Genomic DNA, 6822 nt, shown 5'->3' on the forward strand with positions numbered 1-6822 from the left:
TCTCCATCATATTGTATCTTATTCTAAATATATTTTTTTCACAAATTCTGGAGTCAAAGTCATATAATCCAGACTCCACTCTTACAATTCATCCCAGATAATCTTCCTCGAGGATTTTCCCTTCAAAGAAAAAGTGGATTGGTAACACCCTGGCAATAGAAGTTTGTCAGACCCTCCATCCTACCCTTTTATTAATTTCATGGTGCCTTTACCATATCATGAAGAGGATGAGAAGCTGAGTGTCCATTTCTGATACCACTCTACAACTCCTACACTGCTCAACTAACAGCAGTGATCTTGCTTTCAGAATTAACATTTCACACTTTTATCTATCATTATGTTAATTTTTAAAAATTATTTTAGGCGGGTCACGGTAGCTCACGCCTGTAGTCCTAGCACCTTGGGAGGCCAAGGCGGGCGGATTACGAGGTCAGGAGATCAAGACCATCCTGGCGAACATGGTGAGACTCCCACTCTACTAAAAATACAAAAAATTAACCGGGCCTGTTGGCGGGCGCCTGTAGTCCCAGCTACTGGGGAGGTTGAGGCAGGAGAACGGTGTGAACCCGAGAGGCGGAGCTTGCAGTGAGCTGAGATCACACCACTGCACTCCAGCCTGAGCGACAGAGGGAGAATCCGTCTCAAAATAAATAAATAAATAGATAAATAAATAAATAAATAAATAATAAAAATAAAAATAAAAAATTATTTTAAACAGCAATAATGTCAAGACCATAGTGAGAATTATAACTTCCATGTGTGGCTTCTGACTGTCCAAATCTGTCTTCAGAATGCATGTGGCTAAGAGAGACAGTTTTGATGAGTGTCTGTCATCTCTTAAGTTCCTCCATCTCTTGTACTTTATGAGCTGATGAACTCCCTCAGCTGCAACTTATGAAATCCAGTTATTTGTTATGCTTATTTTAGATGAACAACCTAAAAAGCGTGATTTGGGCACCTTAACCCAGATTCTTATTTTTCTTGGATCTGATGTACAAGTTTCTCTTGCAAGAATTTTAACGAGGGTCACATTATCAGTCTTCTATGAAATTAGAGAAAACATCACAGACTTGTTTTTAAACATTTTCTTAAAAAGAAACATGCAGAAAATTGCCAAAAACATGGGAGAGCACTACCTAGGTAAAGAAATAAAACATTACTATTTCATCAGAAATACAATCTAACTTTGAAAACTTAAATATTATTTCTAAAATAGTTAAGACTTGGTTATATTTAATGTCATCAACAAAGATGAACTAGGTAAGTAATCATAATGGAGTACATTCTTAATTACAATCATTTTTATGACACGTATATACCTCAGAGTGGAGAAAATTAAAATATTAGCTTGTAATGCAGCAAAGTTACTACATTATGCAAATTAAAGATGTCCACAAATAATTTGAAAATCCTCTGATTAGGTGACCTGTTTCCCCTCACCTTGAACTTGTGCTAACCCATGACTGCTTTGACCAATAGGATATAGTGTAAGTATCTCTATGCCAATTAAGGATAAAAGCTTAAAAAAAAAAAGCAGCTTGGTCTCCAGTAGCTTCTAACCAGCATGAGAGAATTCTGACTACCCTGTAAAGAGGCCCTGAGAATGACAGGAGTCACCTTGACCCCAAATTTCACCCATCGCTGGCAAAGCGATGTGACTGAAGACATATTAAACCCTCAACCCCAGAATATGTACCAGATAAATAACATTGAATATCTTTGTTAATGCCTCCAAAAAACGAAAGAATTATCCATCTGAATCCCATCAAAATTACTGTTCCATAGAACTGTAAGATGTAATTAAATAGTGTATTAGAAAAAAGAACCATCTCAAAACACTAAACTAAGCTTAAAATATAAGAAAGTAGGAAATAATGAATATTAGTGCAGAAATCAATGAAGCAAATTCAACTTAGAAAAAATCTATTTTATTAATCTTCTCAAAGAACAAATGAAATGAACCAATGCTAGTTCTTTGAGAAGAATAATAAATTTATTTCTAGCAAGAAAAACAAAGGAAAAAAAACACACAAATTACCTGCCATTTGAGATGGTATAGGGCATTAATTAAAATTCCTCAAACAACTGAAGGGTATAAAAGTATTTTAATTTTTAAAATGTCCTAATGGTTTTATCTGAAAAACATACCAAAAGAGAAGAGAATACACAAAGTAGTTCCATCATTACATGGGCATTGTATACGAAAGAAAATTCTACAAGAGGGTACAACAGTAACCCTGGTCACATTTGTAAGTAAATAGCTTGTCTTCTTCTGGGACTCACTGCAGAGACTGTTGAGGCTCTGTCTTAGGCTATAGAAGGAAGAATTTAAACAAGGGATCTTTCACTAGACCATCTGCTACAGAAGCCTGGATGATCAGCCTATCTCTCTGATGGCCATTCATAAGAGAATGGCCATTTCTCTACCCAGAAAGTTGTGACAGATTCTCATGGGAAAATATAAGGTTTTTTTTTTTTGTATTTTTTGTTTGTTTGTTTGTTTTTTAGGATTTTTGTGTCTATATTCATCAGGATACTGGCCTGCAGTTTTCTTTTTTGTTGTATCTCTGCTAGGTTTTGGTATCAGGATGACGCTGGCCTCATAAAATGAATTAGCAAGGAATCCCTCCTCCTCAATTTTTTGAATAGTTTCAGTAGGAATGGTAACAGCTCTTCCTTACATATCTAGTAGAATTCAGCTGTGAACCTATCTGGTGCTGGGATTTTTCTGGTTGGTAGGTTTTTATTACTGACTCATTTTTGGGATTCACCATTGGTCTGTACAGAGATTCAATCTAAATGCCCATCAATGGTAGATTGCATTTCTAAAATGTGGTACACACACTCCATGGAATACTATGTAGCCACGAAAAAGAGTGAGATTTTGTCCTTTGAAGGAACGCAGATGGAGCTGGAGGCAAACTAACATAGGAATAGAAAACCAAAAACCCCATGTTCTCACTTATAAGTGGAAGCTAAACATCAAATACATATGGGCACAAAGAAGCAAACAACAAATCCTGGGACCTTCTTGAGGGTGGATGATGGGAGGCTGAAGACAGAAAAAACCACCTTTCAGGTACTATGCTTATTACCTGGGTGACAAAATAATTTGTACATCAAAGTCCCCCACGACACACAATTTACCTATGTAGCAAATCTGCACATATACTCCTGAATCTAAAACAAAAGTAAAACATACAAATAAAATTAAAAAGCTACACATGAGATAAACCAAATATGGTTTACTATTAGATAAATTTCCTAGATACAGTGGTAGAAGAAACAACGATTTGGGGATGATACCAGCACTTATCTACAAGTCTTTCCAAACACATCACAATTTCCTTCTCTGCCTTACACTATAATTTCTGAGTCCAGTTTAAAATGAACAGCTCTTGAAGTATCACTCATATTTAAACAGAATTTACTGTCTATAATTTTTAATTTAACAGAATTCAGAAGGGATTGGTGGGCCAGATGAAGGACTGATAAATGACAGTCATGGGGAACTGTGGCCTGCTGCTTATTTTTGTAGGGCTCTGACTACAATGGTTTTTACATTTTGACATCTTTTTAAATTTAAAATAATAATAATATTTTTATAATTAAAATTATATTCATAAAATGTATATGAAATTCATGTATTTGTGTCCATAAAGTTTTATTGGAACACAACCATATTCACTAGTTTACATATTCCCCATGGCTGTTTTCACACTATCAGGGTACAACAGAGTAGTTGCAACAGAGACCACAGAAGCTAGAATGTCCCATCCTCTCACCTGGCCTATCTGGGACTTCAGCAACAAATGCTTTGTTAGCAAGTAGAAGTAACAGGCCTATAAGTGTGTACATTTCTAATCCTATCCCATATGAATGAAAATAAATCATGAGAGAGGCACTGGCAAGATTTTTATTTCCAGTGAATGGGTTAGCTTGACGGTCAAGGCTGATGTTTCTTTTGGAGAGGAAAGTGCGGGTTAAAATAAGTGATAGATAAAAGAAAGTGGCATAATTACCTAAATAAGATATCTAACAAATATACTATTAAAAGTGAATATACTATTAAAAGGAAATAGTTATGTAACTATTAAAAGGGAAAATCAAACATAGTTTTGTTTACCTCTAGACAGCCTTAGAGCAAGAAAATAATTTTCTCTCTTACCTTTTATTCAGACACCTAAAAGAGTGAAATACTTGGTCTCTCTAAGACCTTACCACTACTAGAACAAAATGCCATGGATCTGGGAGGCAGCAGGCTTGAGCAACAACATTACTGCACTGATATACAGCATATACTTCAGTGAAACAAAGGAAATTCAGGTTACACACACACAGGCTGGTGTGGTTTGTATCTTGAGATAAAATGCATCCTGTGTGACCCAGTGGTGGTAGGACAAAGAAGTCTGTGCATGAGTTCTACCAATGAATCTCCCAATGAATAACCCTCCCCTACTGCTGCTGTGCCCTTTGCCTGTGATACAGCCAAAGGATAAGCTGTATTGTGTTTTGTGAGTATAAGCTGTTTGAGTCCTGTGAATTCCTTCAGCAATCCAACACCAACATTCTTACCACCTGGTAAGACAAAACGACTTAATATATATAAAAGCAAATAAAACACTTCTACCTGAAAACTATCTCAATAAATGTCTGTGTCTTTCATTAAATACTACTTCACTGATTAAATAATGTATAGGTGTAGGAAGCATGTCCCTGTCTCTGATTGTCATCTGCAAAATGGAGATAACATTTTTGAAATCAGATTTTAATTCATAAATGTATGTAAATAGTTTTCAGTGTAATGGGCATTCAACCATATCTATAATCATATAGTAAGTATGCAATAAATCATTGAAGCTATTATTATCATTAATATTACTCAAAGGGAAAATAAAACATGATCAGTAGAAACCTGGCTCTTTGTTTTGTATCAATCTGTGTAACAAAAATCTTTTCTCCAGCACATTGATCACACAGGTAAGCAGCGGCGAGATGAAGGAGCTTATAGATATAGCAGATACAAAACCCCACAGGATAGACATATAAAAACTTATAGCAATATAATAAGCACATTAATAGTAAAAGATGGAAGACACGATAAGAATGTAGAGAAGAAATAAACACTCTCTTGGAGGCCAGGAAATAGATCTGAAAGGAAATGACATTTCATGTGAGATTCAAACTTGAATATAATTTTGGCAGATGGATACAGAGAAAATCAAGACTTAGGAGAAACAGAATGTGAAAGACCAACAGCAAGAAAAAGAAAAAGCATAACTGCGAAGCTTCAACAAATTAGCATGACTAAAGCTCAGAAAATTCATTGTGATTGGGTGATGTGAGGTAGAGAGGAATCAGAAAGGATTTTATAGACCTGACAAGGAGACTGAGCTTTACTCAGAGAGTGACCAGGGAGCCATTGATGGATTTTAAGCAAGGGAGATGCATAGACAGATGGACCACGGTTTCATGAGCGTGGAGCCTGGATTACAGTCGGGTGTTAACAATATATAATGTTCAGGTAGAAGAGCTATTTCAGACATCATTTCTACTGTGTTTAATTTGTAATATCTAGCACAATATCCATACAAAATGAATTTCACATTTATTGACACATAAGAAATACTTAAAGTATCAGGTTTGTTACTTCACAAAAGTGAAATACTAAAATATTTGAGAATACAAAAATGGGCATTTGTAGCCCAAATAAACATCAAATTCAAGAAAAAAATTATCTGAAAATTTCATGCAAATTATGTGCAATGGAAAAATTATAATGTTAAAAACTGATTAAATTTACTGAGAAAATCAATGATGTTCCAGTAGAAAAGTACAGGCATAAATAATTCAGTTAAAGCAAAATAGTCAACAAGTAAATGGAAAGTGTTCAAATTAATTTAAGTAATTTTGAAAAGAACAGTAGAGTTTTTAATTATAAAATTAGTAAGATTAAATATTTAAGCCTATATAGTTATGGTAAAATCAGTTTACGTATGCATAGTTTGAGTCAGCATAAACAGATATGTACAGATTTATAAACAAAATGCTAGGGTTTAGCCAGTACCCTAAATATGCACTAATATTTTGTCATTTCCTTTTTACTACTTAAAATTTATGTAATAAGTTTTTAAAATATCATGTACAAATAATTTTCCTGCAACTTCATTACAACAAGAAAAACAGAGAAGTTTCACTATCCAAAAAGATCCGGCCACTGCACTCCAGCCTGGGCGACAGAGCGAGACTCCATCTCAAAAAAAAAAAAAAAAAAAAAAGATAACAAATTATACTATAAGCATACATTAAAATAATCAAAATAATATTAATAATTTCAAATATAATATGAAAAGTAAAAATCTTCTATACAGTTCTTAAATGATTTTTAAAACTCTCCACAAATATTCAAGAAAATAGAAAATGCTTGAAAGTGATTGTGAGACAAAAAAGGAGATACTCAAGTGTGAAGCTTGACTGTCTTGGGAACAAAAAATTATCCTGATTGAATTGAAAAAAAGCTGAAGAAGGAAATGAAGGCTTTTTCCATCATTCATTATTTATGAATAGCAACCATTCATAAGTTAGTTTCAGGACACAAAACATGAATAAAAAAATCTGAGAGTATCTTTAGTAAACTTGCATAATTCTGCTATGAGACATACATTTCTAAAATAGGTTGGTCCTGAGCATCGGTAGAAAGAATATGTTCTGTAAGTAAAGGATGGGCTGCATAGCAAGGACTTAATAGAGTACAGCTGGAGAATGCTGGAGGTATCAGCAAGGCAGGAGGCTATGGATTAGGTAAACTCTTGCATGATCATC

Source organism: Trachypithecus francoisi, unplaced genomic scaffold (genome assembly GCF_009764315.1).
Source record: "Trachypithecus francoisi isolate TF-2019V2 unplaced genomic scaffold, Tfra_2.0 Lachesis_group5, whole genome shotgun sequence".
Taxonomy (NCBI): domain Eukaryota; kingdom Metazoa; phylum Chordata; class Mammalia; order Primates; family Cercopithecidae; genus Trachypithecus; species Trachypithecus francoisi.